The sequence below is a fragment of the Olea europaea genome, unplaced genomic scaffold (assembly GCF_002742605.1).
Source record: "Olea europaea var. sylvestris unplaced genomic scaffold, O_europaea_v1 scaffold773, whole genome shotgun sequence".
Lineage (NCBI taxonomy): Eukaryota > Viridiplantae > Streptophyta > Magnoliopsida > Lamiales > Oleaceae > Olea > Olea europaea.
The window spans coordinates 174,299-193,856 of record NW_019266149.1 but is presented as its reverse complement, the minus strand read 5'-3'; the positions used below and the strand labels follow the sequence as shown (position 1 = coordinate 193,856).

The following is a 19,558-nucleotide window of genomic DNA, read 5'->3' as shown; positions in this document are numbered from 1 at the left end:
TCCCAAGTGGCTCCTCTCGGCTCTGATACCATGACAGAAATTGTCTTTTTGTATTTTTAATTTTCTGAGTTACAATGATTCAATACAAGAATATATAGCTGGAATGTTCAACCTATTTTCGGATGTACATATTTCTTGGCTATAATTATGGATAACAATTGAAAGAAAGGATTTTCCATCATCCTAAATGACCTCCGATCTCCTTTGATTTCTCTCTAATTGACAACTCATGCCAACAGTACGTACATCACTGACATTGATTGCGAAGAGAAAACAAAATGCTTTACAACAACTACTCAATTGAAAATGACGCCTGTCGTTGTCGGAATATTTGCCGGAATAACCCTTTCGCTGGCCATATATTGTGTTGTGGACCCATTCAAGCACAGTCCAATTTATGAATTCCCGAGCTTTTAAGGTGGAAATAACACCATAGCCTGAAATCCCCGTTGAAAAAGACATTGAAAACTTGCTCCAGAATTCAGAAATCAAGTTCTTGAATGAAGGGCAAAGACCAGAGAGCTTGGCGTTTGATCCAATGGGTCGCGGCCCATACATTGGTGTGGCTGATGGGAGAGTTATTTTCTGGGATGGTCGTAAATAGGCTGATTTGCTTATACTTCAGCTAATCGGTGAATATTTGGACAATAGGTTTTATGTGTTTTTTGTTTTTAAATTTTTTTTTTTATTTTTTTATTCATAAAAGGTTCAAGCTAGTGAAGTTAAGCTGGTGCTCCCCTTTTTATGACTCGAACTTGGTGGCTTGGCCATGTAAGTGAGCTAGGCTATACATTAGTCCAAGTCAAGTGTTGGGTTAGTTCATATCTCACAACTTTGCCATGTCAGATCTTATAAGTTGGTAGCTCTAGTTGTTGCAAAATCAGCAATGACAGCGTTTTGATGAATGTTGCTGGGCACCTTGTCATGCCAAGCACACCAAACGCTACCTTATTCTATGAATAATAAAGTGTTAGGTTGTTGCAAATCAGGCATTACAGGGGCTGAACACAACACTTTTGCTGCTGCAAATGAACTGACCGACTGGACAATCAATGGCAGATTCAGCGTATCTATTGCGTATGAGTGTTCTAGGCCTAAGGGAGTGAAGGCAATTTCGGCCAAAACTATTTGGAATGCATATGTGACTCCGAAGCATGCATTTATTGCATGGTTAGCAATCAACTCGAAGCTGTTTACGAAGGATAGATTACAATTCTTACAAATTGACTGTAGGTGCAGTTTGTGTACACTTACATGTGAGACCACAGCTCACCTATTTTTTGAATGCTCTTTCAGTCAATTAATTTGGGGGGAAATAAGTGCATGGGTGGGTCTTAGACGATCTATGTTTACACTTCAAAGCGCGATGAAATGGATTAAAAAGGAGAGTGGGGGCACTACTTCGCATAGCAAGGCGAAATGTGTTGCACTTGTGACTACCATTTACCACATTTGGACGACAAAGAATAGGTTGATTTTTGAAAACCTAAGATCGCATGATGATAGTATTATTCGACAGATCAAAACATTCGATCGTATTGGTTGTTCTTTTTTTGTCCGGGAATGCCCGGTGTAATTATATATCTACTTTGATATGATTGGCTTGAAAATTTTCGATGTATTTGTATATGATTTTGATCAATATAATTCACATCTATTGATAAAAAAAAATGTTAGGTTTGAGTGGAATAAGGACAAGTATCCTATTATCCAATTATTAATGTCATTGTTAGACGTGTGAGATACTCAAGTAGACATGATGTGAACTTAGTTATCAGAAGTGATTATCTTTTCGAGAAAATTAACTTGTGCATTCCTCGCACTTCACTTGAATTATAATGGGGTTTAGTCTCATTGTAGGAATTGGTTCAAATAATTAAATGAAAAGGTGTGTAAAAATGAAAAATGAAAAGGTGTGACTACGTGTCGATTTCGACCAAATATTCGGACTTGATCCGATGGTCAAATTATAAAAGTAAATAGACCAACTTATTCTACTCGTCGAATAGATCGTCGTGGTATATTTGGAATCTCAAAATCAATTACGGATGAATGAGAAATTGCGGACCAAAGTTGAAAGAAATGAAGTGTTACAACTTTTCGAAAGGTGTAGATTTTGGCCAAGTGTTGCAACTTTTTTGAAATGATGCATGTTTTGGCCCACACTACTTCATTTGTATCCTTTCTACATCTATAAGTAGAACCGTATGGACATGATTTTTGGTACACCAATTGCATTGAGAATTCATTCTCCTCTTGCAATTATCTCCTTTCTAATTCCATAGCATTTTCATGCATTTCTTTTGTAGAGAGGAAATTCCGTTCGAATTCGCTAGTCCAGGCTATTTGGAGTGTTCCTATGGTTTGACGTGGTCATTGTATCTTGGAAAATGATTGTCGAAAAACGGTTAACACCGATGCGGGGCAAATTCATCTTAAGGAAAGAGTTATACTCGCATCGACCAATCGCATCATTTACATCTAATTTTTTCTGATTTCATTTCTACTTGATTTTAGAAAATGATTAATTTTATTTATATGATTTATGCAAGGTTCAATATGAAGAATCACATGTTTTAATTCAAGAATGGAAATGGTCAGATTCGATAATCATTGGTTAGTTTCTCAAATTCCATTTCGGTAAGTCGAAACCTTGTTTTGATTTCGTGAACATAAACGGTATATTTTTTGTGAATATAATATGCACATAATCGGTGTATTCTCCAACAATCTTAAGATGAAGTTTGATGTGCATATTATATTATTTAATTACAATGGAAATCATTATATTGCATGAAAATTCAAAAGACATGTGCAGACCATGTATTTTTCATATGTGCAACAATTTGGATAAACTGAAATTAATCAAAAGTTGAGTATCTCTTTAGTTCTATGTTTTTAAAATTAAAGAAATCATTTAAAGGCAGTTTATCGAATTTGCTTTGTGTCTGTTCAAATTATGGTGATGACTAGAATTAATTTGCTACTTTAAAGTAGTTTTCTTCATGTCTTTTCGACCATTGAAAATGAAAAGGCATGAGTTCTTTTGCCTTCATGCCAAGGCAGTTTAATTTTCAAAGCATTGCATCTATTTCTTTTTCTTGAAATATAATGATTAAATCTGAATGGATGCATGTAAAAGTTTGATTCTTGTCTTATTTACTCTTGATTAATAGTTCCTATTTGTTTATTAAGTGGAACTGACATATAATATGGTTTTTCTATTGGTCCATAATGGTAGTGGCATGAGTATAAATTTATTTTAAGTAGGCAACTTTGTTGGGTATCATATGATAATCATGTGAAGCGGATTAGTGTATTCATTTGATGAATCCATACAAGCGTTTGAATTTTGGATAGACCTTTTTGGTTAAAATGGTCTAGTTGGTTAAATTTTCATATTTTGTTGAAATTATACTAACTTTGTTTAATGTTGATAGCCTCAATTAATTTCATAAAATTAAATGAGATGATTTAAGTGGATATCATTATTTAGTAATGAGAATTAAGCCACTTAATTATTTGAAATCAAAGAAAATTTTGCATGGAAAGATGTGTCTTTTCATATGGAGAATCATAATTTTTGGTATGATTAATTTCCAATGGATGTGTCTCTTCATAGAGATTAATTCAAGAGGTGTGTCCTTTTATAGAATTGTGTCTTTTGAGAATACAATTTTTCAATCGATGGTTGAAATAAAACTATCATGTGAAATGTCATAAATGTGATAAGTTGCATATGTTTGAAAAAGTTGCAATGTTTAACCCTCTTTATTGTTGAATTGACTTCAATCGTGAGACCAATTAAAATTAGTTTATGCTTGAAAAGCATTGCTGGTTTATATGATGGCCTTGATTTAATTTGGATGATCAAATTAAAATAATTGGATTAAAATAAATTACAAGTTGACGACTACTACTTTGAAAGTACTTAGACTTTCACGAAGCACTTGATACGGATATTATCTAAGAGATAAATGAATAGAATTATAAAAGAGCTGTTGAATTCTAAGTTCAAGTATAACCCAATAATGTGGGGGGTTAAATTTAATGCCTGTAAACTTGAAATGAAAAGTTCAAAACTTGTGGATGCAACATTATTAGATTGCATATGTATTCTTAAGTGAGGAATTGTGGAGGTAACTCAGTTTAACAATTACATTTGCTTTTATCTTATAATCATAGAAAGATATCTATGAAGGTGAAAAGATAGAAAACCCTTATACTAATTATAAGGATGATATACACTAAGTCTAAAGTGGATTAAATTGGTAGAAGTCAATTGTGGCGGTTGTTTGGACATGCAAGAACAACTGGAATATATAAAGAATATTCATATAGTTCAAATGCATGATAATGTTTCAATGATGATATTGAATACCCATGATTCTGAAATCCACTTGTAAATATGGTTGACTAGTGTAATAATTAGATAGAAATCATCTAACAGTGTTGTTTGGAAATTGATAAAGCTTTAGATAAAGCTAATAAGAAGCACGTAGCTTTATGAAAGGATTTCTTGGTGGTGATAATTTGTATCTATTAAATGAAATCGATCGTTGCTAGCAGTAATTGATAAGATACTAAGTCAAATGTAATGGTAGGTCTAGACGTATAAGTCATAGACATAATACCATTAAGCAGTTGATATCAATGGTGTAAACTCGTGGTACCTTTAAAAGAGCTTTATTAAGAGAGATCAAGAAGACTGCATATCGAAGGGAATGAGATTGAAGCCTACTACATTAGAGTCCTTGTAATGATAATCCTACCTTGTTGATTGGAGATTCCAAGATCTTGATTCAAAGGGACAACTAAGTTATGAGAATTCCACGAAACACTTAGGGAAATAATTTTCTAACTCATTCCTATGATATTAAAGAGCTTTCTGTAGAGTTGCAAGATGTTAAGATAATCTTTTAATGACTCCTATATTTTAATTAAGTCAAGTGAAGTAGGGTAGAATACTCTTAATAGGAGGTTACCTATGTGAGTGTGAAGTGTGGCCGCTTCAATAAGAATTATTCAAAGTTTAAATTCTCTAAACACTCGCAGAACCAAGAAGGGTTCAGGGGCCAAAATGAACCAAGTCATGAGAACCATGAACGGTTTAGGGAAGACATTGTGTGAGTATCGTTGTCTTGACTTACATTAAAAGCTGAATGGTTCAAGACATCACGTTCACCAATTAGCCGAGTAAGTCCAATGGTATTTCACTAAAAGAGGTTCAAGGCCAGAAGCTACCTTCCCCGATGCAGTGTTTTTTCGCACTCTCTCTACATTGAATCATATCATCACATTTGTATATGCGTACCCCAATTTTCATTCATGTGGGGGATTGTAGGAATTGGTTCAAATAATTAAATGAAAAGGTGTGTAAAAATTGGAAAATGAAAATGTGTGTAAAAATGGAAAATGAAAAGGTGTGACTACGTGTCGATTTCGACCAAATATTCGAACTTGATCAGATGGTCAAATTATAAAAGTAAATAGACCAACTTATTCTACTCGTCGAATAGATCGTCGTGGTATATTTGGAATCTCGAAACCAATTTCAAATGAATGAGAAATTGTACACCAAAATTGGAAGAAATGAAGTGTTGCAACTTTTCGAAAGGTGCAGGTTTTGGCCAAGTGTTGCAACTTTTTTGAAAGGATGCATGTTTTGACCCATACTACTTCATTTGCACCCTTTCTACATCTATAAGTAGAACCATATGGACATAATTTTGGTTACACCAATTGCATTAAGCATTCATTCTTCTCTTGCAATTCTCTCCTTTCTAATTCCATAGCATTTTTATGCATTTCCTTCGTAGAGAGGAAATTCCGTTCGAGTTCGCTAGTCGAAACCATTTGGAGTGCTCCTATAGCTAGACGTGTTCGTTGTATCTTGGGAGATGATTGTAGAAAAATCGTTAGCACCGATGCGGGGCAAATTCATCTTAAGGAAAGAGTTATATTCGCATCGACCAATCGCATCACTTACATCTAATTTTTTCTGATTTCATTTCTACTTGATTTTAGAAAATGATTAATTTTATTTATATGGTTTATGCAAGGTTCGATATGAATAATCACATGTTTTTAATTCAAGAATGGAAATGGTCAGATTCGATAATCATTGGTTAGTTTCTCAAACTCTATTTCGGTAAGTCGAAACCTTGTTTCGATTTCATAAACATAAACGGTATATTTTTTGTGAATATAATATGCACATAATCGGTGTATTCCCCAACAATTGTCACCCAATAAAATTCTTACTCGTGCTGTCCTATTAAGGACAGGCTTCACTTTTATTACTTGTGCTCTGTGCTACCATAAATCATATGAATGTTTGTCTACAGTGGTATAATTCTTGATATACAATTTTTTTCCTTATCTGAAACAATCTGTAATTTAGAGGTCAAAGATATTTGTTTCCAAAGGATAATTGAACTTCTTGAAGAACTGATGTAATTCAACGAGTAATGGAACCACAAATTCACTAATGTTACTAATCTAATTTTAAATTAATAGAATCTGGATCAGTATGTATATTATAAGATGAACACGTAATTTTGATTGCCAGGATAATTGAACTAAAGTACATTTCAACTTTGCATCTAAAACTTTTTTCTAGATCTCTCATTTGTCAGATCTTAGTGAAAGATTTATATACAAGAAATATGCCACAGATGAATTGGGTAGCACTGGTGAGATGGATGATTATGCATAATATGGCTAAATATAATATCATCTATTGATATCTTATTGTTATCATTTTTCAAAGGAACGCAAACTCATGATTCCTCTAGCATTCGAAAAGGGGATCATGTTATGGGTGACAATCATTTGTTTGCCAAAGAACCTTTTCAGTATATAACTACTCTAAATTATTTATTTCTGAGCACAAGCTTTTGAATCTATTGTTGATACTCTCATTTAACCCTTATTTGAGCCCCATTTTTGTCATAATAATGCATTTTTGGATAGTGTATTAATGTAAAATGTAGGATTAAAAAATAAGAAAAAGTTTTGAATTTGCGTATAATTTTATTTTATTGAAGAATGTGTAGTTGAAATGATATCAAAACACTGTTTAAAAATGCAATCCCCCCCCCCCCAAAAGAATGGGACTCAAACAATGGCTTAAATCATGATCAAGGATTTCATAATTGTCCAATCTTTGAAGCACATTGATTGTTGAATTGAAAAATAAATATAATGGAAATTACTAGGTCAATGAACTTGGATATATATGAGGGTTTCAAGTTATGAACTGTCAAGGTGTATCGTTCCTTGGGCTAGAATTAGATTCCTTGCATGGGATACTGAGACGTGAAATGATTTGTGCTTATTTATGAATCGTGCAGACATCTTCTTAAAGGATTTTATTTTATTTTTTTTCCAAAGAAGATGTATCTCATATTCTTCCAAATTTGTATGACCATCTGGGAAATTTTGGCCTAATATTATGTCTGAATTTTTTATGTGCATGCATTGGACCCAAGGGGGGTCCTGGGGTCACTTGATCCCCAACTTTTGAGATTTTATTTTTTCTTTTGGATAAAGTCATGTTTGGTAGCGATTGAATTCTAAATTTTAATCTAAATCAAAGCTAATAATTAATTTTAATAACATATTTCATGGATTTCTTAATTTTTAAAATTTTATTAAAATTTACTAAAAATCGGATTTTAATCCCCACCAAACAGGGCAAAATCACAATAAATTTGAATTTTCTCTCTTTTTTATTGTTCTATCTTATTTTCTCTTTCAAGACTTTTATCAAAACCTTAACCCTTTTAATTTTTTAAAATTTGTTTATAATTTTTCTACAAGTATCACATCTACTACAAATTTTCACTTTTCAATCAAATTTTCAACTAATTAGAATTTAAATTTGCATTTTCTTCTATCCTATTTGTGTATATAGCACGTGTCTAAACTGATTATATAAAATTTAACTTATATCTAATAAATTGTGTTTATTTGACTGATTATTAGTATTGAATTTTGGTTATGTGTTTTTCCTTTAGATTACTTGAATTGATTATATGTATTAAATACACAATTTTTTAAAATATAAATATGCATTTTCTTGTTATGAGCAAAATATTTAATAAAATAACTGTTCAAAATCAAATAGATGAAAATGATGAGCAAAATATTAATGAAGAAATATTTTTTAAAATGTAAATCTACATTTTTCGGGTCAAATAGGAATCATTCAAAAATCAAGAACAAAGTATCCGATTTGTACAAAATTTGATTGTGCCCCCTAACTCAAATTCTCTGCATCCACCCTTGTGTGTATGTGTCCAATCATGCCAGTTTCTTGTATATTTACATTCAAATTTTCTTGGCACGTCTCATATTTCTGCGAATATTAGTGTAAGTTTTGCTTGGCACAGCTTTTTTCTCTGTCAAATATATTGAGACATCTTTACAATAGAGTTATGGGAATTTCAGGTATAGCCGATGTGATCCAAAACCATCAATCATGAACTACTTGAAGAATAAGCAAATCTGTGGCAAGCCTTAGAGCCAAAGATTTGACAAAAGAACCGGTGATCTACACATTGCAGATACGTATGGGTTGATGAAAGTCGGGCATGAAGGTCTGGCAACTGAGGCCGAAGGAGTTCGACTGGGATTTACGAATGACTTAGACATTGATGATGAAGGGATAGCAGCACCAAATGCCAAAGGTAGGTTAAGTATATTAATACGTTCAATGCTAAAAAATTAATGTTGATTTTCCACTTTATGCATCTGAATCTGACGAGTCAATTATGAAGTGTGAATAGAAATTTGAATTATGCTATTTGTACATTGAAACTTTGTAACATTCAATGATGTGTAAAAATTTGTGTCATTGATTGTTTTAGGTGTTGTTAAAATCAATGGCAAAAATGTTGACCACCTCACATACTGTCAACGAAACTTATAGCATCAATTACATTCTTTGCTTGGTGTATTGAGTTCTGATGTGGTATTTGTTTTAGGAACTTTTTGCAGTTAGTTTATTCTAGAGAAAATAGTGAGAATGAGCTTAAATACAGTCCACATACAAAGAAACAATCGTTCTTTTTCACAATCTCCAATTTCCTAATGGACTGTCCCTAACGAAGGATGGTTCATCCTTCGTTTTCTATGAGGGTGCAATTGGAAGGTATATCCATTTTTTTCATTTTAAGTGCAAATGATCTTATGCATGCTGTATATGGATCCCATATATGTTGAACTTTTTGCTCTAATTATGCAGGTTGCGCAAATACTAGTTGCAAGGTGAAAAAGAAGGGACACCTGAGGTAATGTCTGTACCATAGTTATTAGACCTAACCCGGTGGTTGATTCAAAAAAATCATCAGATCAACGGGTCAATAGTTCAACTGGGGGATTGGCGGTTCAATCGATGGATTATTGTTAGATGTTAATTTTAATTATATTATATTTTTGAAATAAAAAGGAAATGGTCCCAAATCTAGTATATTTTTATTTCGTTCACAATAAAGTAAGGACCACAGTTGTCATAATGGTCTTGGAGATATAATATCTCCTTTGTTGCCAGTGTTCGAATCAAGGCTCTAGCAAATTTGTAAGCAAAAATTTTCTTCAGTTTAATGACGATCCGGTTCACATGTTGAACCGGATTCAGTTCCACTTAAAACTGTCGGGTTTGGACGATTGGTTAGTGGTTTAACTGATTTTTGATAGGTTCATACGCTTAATTGATGAATTAAATCACCTGGATCGGACCAAGATTTGGTTCGGCGGTTCCGGATCCTGATCAGTTGGTCCTTTCCGACTTTAATAACTATGGTATGTATTTCTTGGCTTTCCGATAATATCCAAACAAATGAAGATGGTGGCTTTTCAGTAGCTATTCATTATCGAAGAACCATGTCTGCTCATTTATTGGCTCCATGCCAGAAAATGCGGTTGTTCTTGTTGAAGCTTCCAATTCCCACAAAGCTCCATTCTTAATGCAACTCGGAGGTCCTCATGTAGTGGTAGTGAAGTACGGTTCGGAAGGTAAACTTTTAAAGATTTTGGAGAATAACCAAGCAAAAGTAGTTAAACTTGTGAGCCAAATCAAGGAGTAGGATTGAAAGCTTTGGATTGGAAGTCTCTTAAGACTAGGAATTGGTGTAGCCTCCTCATTTTTAATGTTAAAAAGTTCCTAATAATTAGAGATGGCAAAAAAACACGTTCAACCCGATATCCGTGGGGCCCGCCTCAAATGGGTCAGGGAATACTCGTCTAACCGAGTACGTGGGACGGGTATGGGATGAGGGTCATTGCCCCGAAGCGAGTATAAGATGGGTACTTGAAATATAATCCCCGCTCCATTTAATATTAATTTCAAATATAAGTTTATATCAAACAAAAATAATTGATTTATCATCATTTTTAAAGAGAACATAAGTTGTTTTTAACAAATTGGGGAAAAAGTAATAATATTTATTAACTAAGAACATAAAAAAATAAAAGCCAAAATAAAAAAGAAAAAATAAATGGGGCATGAGACTTACCCCGCCTCGACCAGACCTGCCCCCATCCCCAACTTAAAAGGGTATGGGGCGGGTATGGGACGTGAAAATATCTAGTGGGGTGAGGGTGGGGAATGGTGCCCGACCCATACCTGTCGCGTTGCCATCACTACTAATAATTATGTGGGGTGGAACTAGAGAAGGTTACCATCTTTAATTAGATGACAAGGCATGCTACTTTGCTTTGTAGTAAAATAAATTTGTACGTGCATAATAATTTTTTCCTATTTTTTAATTATTATTATTATTATTATTATTATTATTATTATTATTATTATTATTATTTTAATTCAAATACTATATCCCAAACAAGAACTTAGTCATAAGTGCTATTTTTTTTTGGTTGCAATTTTAATGTGTGTATTGAATATTACGAAAATTCGAATAATATTGTTTGCAAGTATTATCGTATTATTTAACGAATTTAAAGAATATTAATATTTATATTTGGTAGAGATAATTTTGACCTTAGCATTGCTTGAATTCGGATGCATCCCAACCATGAACCACGTGAAATTGAAAATAATAATAATAATAATAATAATAATAATACAACTTGAACTGAGTCTCAATCCTCTTTGTTGTAAAGAATTTCTGAGAATATATTTTGAGAAAAGTAATTCTTTTAGAGAATAAATAATTAAAATTGTGAAAAAAAATTAAATTTATATGTAATTTTTTTTAAATAAAAAAATATATATGTAATTAAAAATGAGTTTTAGAAAATAGATTTCAAAGCTCAATATCATTATCCAATTGTAATTAAAAAGGGGAAATACAAGAAAATAGCCTAAATAAAGATGCTACTTTTCCATTTTAGCCTTTGACCAATTCAACCAATAGAAAGTACCTAAAATACCCTATTATATTTCATACAAATCACTACAATATAAAAATCTTCCATTCTAGTCCTCAAAATCAATCATTACTTGAATTTTGATAGATTTATTACTTACATAGATTTATTTAATTTTTGTCCTCTCAAAGTAACACCCCCTAATTTGTATCAGAGCCATAGAGATCGTGGAAAAAGAAATTAGATAATTATTATAAATTAGAAGAAGAAAAAGGAAATTATAGATTTTTAAAACCTATTCCTAATAAATTAAAAATGATGACATTAAAAATAATCAAAGAGTTACCTAAAGAAATAAAAGAACAAATATTAAAAAAATTAATAATAGAATATATACATGTATATGTAAATGTGTGTGTGTGTGTGTGTGTGTGTGTGTGTGAAGATGAAGAATAATTTAATTTATATTATAAAGAGAAGTAAGAGTGTAAATAATAATACAGATTTATAATTAAATAGATTAATTGCAAATATTAATAAGATACAAGAAAAAATACAAGATATAATATTAATACCAGATGAAATAAAAATAACAAAGAAAAACAGTTAATAAATTAAAATGTGAAAAATTAACGGGGGTGTCCCCATTTCAGAGTTTAATAGATTTCTTAATATTTATAAATTCTCATGGATTGTGTGAAATTTGATAGAATTTAATAGATTTCATAAGATTTGAATTGATTTTTATTTTGTAAATTTTAAAAGATTTTCATGGATTTTATAGATTTTGAGTAAAATTTATAAATATGCTTAACATAAGCCACAAATTTTTACTTCTTCTTTAACGATTCATTCTTACACATATGCACGTTAATAAATCATAGAAAATGATCGAATCCTTGTTCAATTGTTTATTAAACATTGAATATTATAACAGAGTTTCAATAAAAAATACACCCAATATTCAACAAAATGCGAAAGTGGAAAAGGACAAAAATATGTAGTGTTAAACAATTAAAGTCGTAATCAATATGAATTAGTTCAAAAGGCCACAACCTTGTGAGATACAAACACACAGATGTACACATACATGACCACAAGGCAATTAATTTCATACCCCCAGAATTCTCATTGACTATGCAGGCACAAAAGAAAAAATTGTGGGATACATTTTTCACATGTCTTGATTAGGATTTGCAGGTATATATAGAAAACACACAGCTCTTTCCCAAGGAAAAGGAATAGGGTACTGAACTTGAAAGACGAAGTTGTTCTAGTATGCATACTAGAAATCGTAAATTACTATGATAATTTCCAGCACATCTATAAAATAGTAAACAATATATAGCTTCAATAAGAGAAAATAAGTTCAATAAAAAATCACACCCAATATTCAACAAAAAATAGTAATCTTTCATAAATTATCATCAATTGAAAAGTTCTCATACACGATCTTTTCACAATAGAGAAATGTGAGATAGAAAGAAGAAGAAAAAAATTTTCAAGATGGGGGGGGGGGGGAGAGGGCAGCAAATATGGAAAGAGGTGAGAAATGTTGTGAAATTTTTAGGTTTGAGTTAAAATTGTTACTGATTCTTTGTACTTATATTTTTACCCTGAAATCCTTCAAAATCTATCTACTTAATGAAATCTTTTAAAATCAACTAGTTTTGAGGAATTCTAAATTTCAAAACTACCTATTAAAATATATGTTGAGGATACTTAAATTTATAAGTATTTTTAAAAATCTAGATTGGGGACACATATATTTTAATGAATTATATTTAAATTTGAATTGAGAATACTTCAATTTATATGGAATTTTAAAATCAATCAGACTCTAGATTGAGGACACCCCCCTAAGATTACAAAGTAAATACTTTAAGATAGTTAAAGAAAGATTTGGAAAAATAATAGATGGAAAGGAAGATAAAATATGTAAATTAACTTGTATGTAAGAAAGATGATTAGAAAAATTTAATATGTCAATAAGTGAATATATAGAAGAATTAAAATCATTAATAAAAATGTTGATAAATGATATTCAAAATTTAATAAATGAAGTAAAAGAAACAATAAATAATATAAATATATTAAAAATTGAAATTAGAGAATTAAAAGAAAATAATAAAAATAAAGAAAAGAAAATAGATAAAAAAAATTATAGAGAAAGAAATGGCCTGAATAGAAAAGAAACATATTGAAAAAGAAAATATAGTGATAGAGACGGAGTATTGATGATGAATTAAGAAAAAATATATTACCCAAACTATTAGAAGAAGAAGAATCCAATGAAAAAATGTCAGGAAAATTAAAAATAGAAGAAAATCAAGAAAATGAATGAGGAATTAAACTTACTTATAGAAAATTTTGGTCAATTAAGTTTAAATGATATAAGTGAATACCAGATTTTAATGAATACTGGAGGAGTATATAATCCAATAGGAACCTCTAAACAAGAATTACAAGAACCAGATGAAAGTTATGCACCTATATATAATAAACCATATAGATAATTTCACGATAAAGTAAGAGATACACAACCACCTAAAGGAAATAAATATAGAAATAGGTTTAAATTAAATGATAATTATGATAAACCTATTAACCATGGAGGAACAAAATTATATTTAAATTGTAAAATAGATACTAAAAAACCCTTATTAATTTTGGCAGATTCAATGATATTATTCTTTTTATATAATAAAGATGACACTTGAAAAACTACTGAGCGAATAATAGATTTTTTAGTAGCATCCTTTGAAGGAGATTTAAAAAATTGGTGGGAAGGAATAAGTAATGATAGAAAAACATTGATCAAAAGAAATATATAAACAAAGATAATAAAATCATGTAAACAAGGAATAGAAAAGTTAGTAAAATATATTTCAAATTAATTTTTAGGATAAAATTAGATAAAAAATACTGAAAGAATCAATAAGAGAAAAAGATAATATCATAATTAAATTATTAAATTTAATAATATGTGATATGTGTAAAATTAAAGAATATACTTGTGAATTCAAAAATTATTATTATGTTCAATTTTATAGTAATGAAAATCAAGAAATACATCAAGACATGTACTATAATAAGTTACCAGGTTTATGGGGAATATATTTTAAAATAGAATTTGAAAAATATGTTAGAGATAATATTGGAATACCTAAAACTTTAGGTTCAAGAATAAAAGATTTATTTGAAAGACTTGCATATATATGTTAATAAAGATAATTATTGAAAAAAATCAGGAAAACTAACTAGAATGTATTGTGAAGATATGCAAAATCCAATACAATGGAGATGTAATCCTGGAAGAATGATTAATAATAGAAAATATAAAAATAAAAAGTTTAAAAAATTAATAAATTTTAATCAAAAATATATAAAACCTAGAAGAAGATATTATAAAAATAAATAAATCCCATATGGTCAACAAAAAAAATAAAAATAGAAATAAAAGTCAATGTAAATGTTGGAATTGTGAGCTTTGATTGTAATAAAAAGAAAGTTAAAATATTACAAAAAGAATATTTGAAAATAAAAGATGAATTAAATGAAATATCAGATATTGAAAAATATTATAATCAATAAGTATATATAAGTGAAACAGAGAATGATGAATCATGATCTAAATAAAGAAATAGAGGAAATAGAAAATAATAATATAAATATACACGAATATAAAAGATTAGAAGGCTACGAATTAAAAGTTACTTTCGATAATAACAAATTTAAGAAAATGCAAAAAATATCTTTAGATTTAAAAATATGAAAATGGGAAGTTTTAGATAGAATCTGGAAAAGAGAAAAAATAACAATAAATGAATATTATAAAATTGAGAAAACTGTAGATATAAGAACTATTTATGGAAAATATAAATTAAATATTTTAACAAGAAGTACATTTGAAAAACTATTAACAAAAATTAATAAAAAAGTGAAAAAATTCAATATGTTTATTTAGCAGTAATACAAATAATGTTTAAATCATTATTCAGATAAGAGATAGACTCATCCTTAACTATAACTTTATATGATGGAACGATAATAAATCTAAAAGATAGTCATTTAGAAACAATAGAAAGAAATTTGACATATCAAAAAATAACGTTTACATGCTATCCAAAATATTGCGTCTCATTAAAAGATAAAAACTTTAATGAAGTTTTAGGATTATATTTTAAGCCACATAGAGATGATATCATGCAACCAGGTGATCAAATTATGATTATAGAATATAGAGCTTTATACATATTTACCAATTCTAATTATGAAATCATTTATTCCAATAAACCATATATTTAAGTACATAAAGAATATAAGGATATTAGCAAAATAATATAACCAAATAAACAGATAAATTTAATACCAGAAGAATATAAATTTAGAATAACAAAAAATAAATCTGAAATAACATAATCAAATGAAGAAGAATGCTTTAATAATATAACATTTAAAGATGAAAATTTGATTAAAAGATCAAAAAGTCTTAGAATGCTTAATAAAAACCAGCTAGAAGAATTTAATATAAGAAAAATAAAACTTTATAAAAATGCTGGAAATATTAAAATAAAAGGAAAATATTTTAATGGAAGAGAATATATAAATGGAACAAACGTACTAATAGATAAAGACCTAGTGAATGTCATATAACTTCAATCAAAAATAAATGTTTAATAACTCATGAAAATGAACCATATAGATATGTAAATTTTGATGAACAAGTACATATTACAGATTTAGAAGTTAAAGTACCTATAAAAATATGAGGAATAAATTTTTTAGTACCATGTTATATAGATAAGAGTATGAATATAAATTCTCATATACTTTTAGGAATGAGTTTCCTGAATGAATTAAAATATTATAGCATAAAAATAGAAGGATTATACATGGTTCATAATGGACAAACTATATTATACAAAAAGAATTAAATGAATAATCAAATAAGTTTTCCATTAGTTGTATATATACAAGTTACTATTATAGAAATAAATATAACAACTTGTGTTTTAATAGACATACGAAGTGATATAATAATGTTTAAAATTTTTTTTTGATGAAATCATGGAATAATGATAGTAATATAAAAATAACTGGAGTGATAGGAGAAATGACTCAAATAATTAATAGTGCTGATATAATTTTTGGAAGTAAACAAATTACAATAAATAAAATATATAAATATGATAAATTAGAGTGTGATATATTGTTAGAAAATGACTTTATACAACAATTTCAATATTATAAACAAAATAATTATATGATAATGTTACAAATACCTTACTCACACTTATTAAAAATTCAAAGAGCACTTAGATCTTATAGAGTTCAGCCAATCCAGCGTGGTGATTAATGGGAGAAAAACCAATCATATATAATGAAATAAAAAATAAAAATAAAAATTGTCTAAAAAAGTCCTTAAAATAGGAATAGAAATAAGTATAGAAAAAATTATTGAACAATTAGAAAAAATTTATGAAGAAAATCCGTTATTATTTTGGAAATCACATTACCCTAAAGTCAAAATAGAATTAACAGAAAATGTTATAATAAGAGTCAGACCAATGATTCATACCATAGAAGGTACACAAGAATTCAAAAATATGATAAAATAATCATTAGAACAGAAACTTATTAGACCTAGTAATGGACTTAATAGTAGTCCTACCTTTATGGTCATGAAACATTCTGAACAAATTAGAGGAAAAGTTAGAATGGTTATAAATTATAAAGAATTAAATAAATATACTAAATTTGATGGATTTTTTTTACCAAATAAATAAATTTTAATAAACCTTACAAAAGGAAAACAATATTATTCTAAATTTGATTGTAAATCAGGATTTTGACAAATAAAAATGGAAGAAAATAGTATACAATATACTACATTTAGTACACTTCAAGGAAAATATAAATGATTATTTATGTTATTTGGTTTAAAAAATGCACCACAAATATATAAAAAAAATGGATAATATATTTAAAAAGTTTAATGAATTTCTAATTGTTTATATAAATGATATACTAATATGTTTTAATAGTAAAAAAAACATATAAATCATTTAATCTAATTTGTAAATGAATGAAAAAAAGAATGAGTTGTACATTCTAAAAATATATCTATAATAGAAAAATAAGAAATCGACTTTCTTGAATTATCAATAAATAAAAGAGGAATAAAATTGCAGACTCGTATATCTAAAAAAAATAGAAAGCTTTCCAGATAAACTAGAATCCAAAAAACAAACACAAAATTTATTGGGATGTTTAAATTATGCAAAAGAATTTATTGAAAATCTTTTTAAGAAAAAGCATAAAATAAAAATTTTATTTGGAAAAAACAAATACTAAAGAATGAAATGAAGAACATACAGAAATAGTTAGATCATTAAAAGAAGAATATAAAAATTTACCAAAATTAATATTATCATATGAGAAAGATAATTTGATCGTTAATACCGATACCTCAGATAAATATCGGGCAGCAATATTAAAAATAGATCTAAATGAGATTTGTAGATATTCAAGTGGAACTTTTAATCAAACAGAAATAAATTACACCGCCCATGAAAAAGAATTACTAGTAATTATTAGAGTAATAAAAAAATTTTTATTATTGTTATTATCCAAAAAATTTACTGTTGAAACTAATAATTTTCAAGTTGCGAGATTAGTCAGGAATAAACTACTATCAGAACCTCAATACAGTAGGCTCTATAGATGTCAAGTTTATTTAGCATTTTATAATTTTGATATAATTCATATTAAATGAGTCAATAATTTTCTTAGCAGAAATATAGAATTTGTTGACGGATAAAGTAAAGGTCATGGATTTATATCAATTTATCTTACATATAAAAAAAGATAGATTTTCTTAAAGAAAAAGCTGAAAACATAGATGCTGGTGCAACACAGATCTCAAAAATATTCAACTCAAATATAAAAGTATTGTTGAATATCACTACTGAGCAACATAAAGAAACCATGAAACTCAAAAATCAAGTTGATGCTATTGCAGCACAACTAAAGATATACTGTCTGAGACAGATATACCAAAGAGCTTATAAATGAGTTTTTCAAATCAATGCCAAACAGGGACAGTTGAAAGCAGCAGTGGACCTAGACGCGATACCATACCAACTGATAAAAAAGGAGATTCGATTCCAATAACATCAACTAAAAAAGTGATAATACATGGAGATAAATATGATTCCAAAACTATCAGTATCATAGGTCAAGATGATATGATCCCTTTAGATCTAAAAGGAGAAGAATATGCCAAAATAGTCAAGATTCTCTATGAAGTAAAAATAAATGATTCATATTTCATCTCTCTAGAATATAGTGTTTATCCTAGAGTAACAACTATGGAAGGAGGAAAACCTTCATTCATAAAGATAATTGCAGACTATGGATTTCTGGATTTAATATATCCAAGAAAGATTTTGATTGAAATATCAAAATTTGATGATATGTTCATAAAAAAAGTATCAAAATTTGCCAAATGACGAATAATATATCTGAAATTTTATTCAATAAGTCCTGAATATGATAAAATTGTTTATTATCCAGTTGAGCATATAGCCTATGTTTGTTTCCCATTATTTTCTCATTAAAATGAAAAATATGATCGTTATTCATCACATCAAACCATCAAATTTGAATTTTTATCTCTTGTGTGGGGCTCATAACGACCATATTTTTCATTCTCATTCTTCTATAAATGAAAAACAAACGGGGCCATAATATCAATTGTGTATGTAGTAGCCAATTTTCAAATAGATGTTATGGAGAATGATAGAAAAGTTTCATTGGTTACAAAATCATGGATCAAGCATAGAAGAGCACTTGGAATCAAAGCTATATACAATATTGCCAAAATATTGTATTTTAAAAAATTATCATATTTATGTCAATATGAAAATTGGATGCTAGTTACAAATGGAGGACATGAAAAATCAAAAGTCTTGAAGGACTATATCGTAAAATTTCAACATACATAAATTATCAAGATGTCATAACACTATCAAAGAATCTTGCTAGCTAAGAGATTGTCCTAACTACACGTGAAGACACAAAGATAAAAGGATAATAATAGAAAAGCAAATGTACCTTTTGATATAACTGATATATGCAATGATTTAAATAGATTAATAATAGAACTCCATATGTATGTATAAATAGAGGTATTAGGAACGGGAGAAGGTATCTCGAGTTG

At 28.9% G+C, this 19,558-nt stretch overlaps 1 pseudogene; it reads left to right on the top strand.

The window, feature by feature from the left end:
- Positions 1-306: 306 nt before the first annotated feature.
- Positions 307-10,172, top strand: LOC111391302 (annotated as a pseudogene).
- The last annotated feature ends 9,386 nt before the right edge of the window (positions 10,173-19,558 follow it).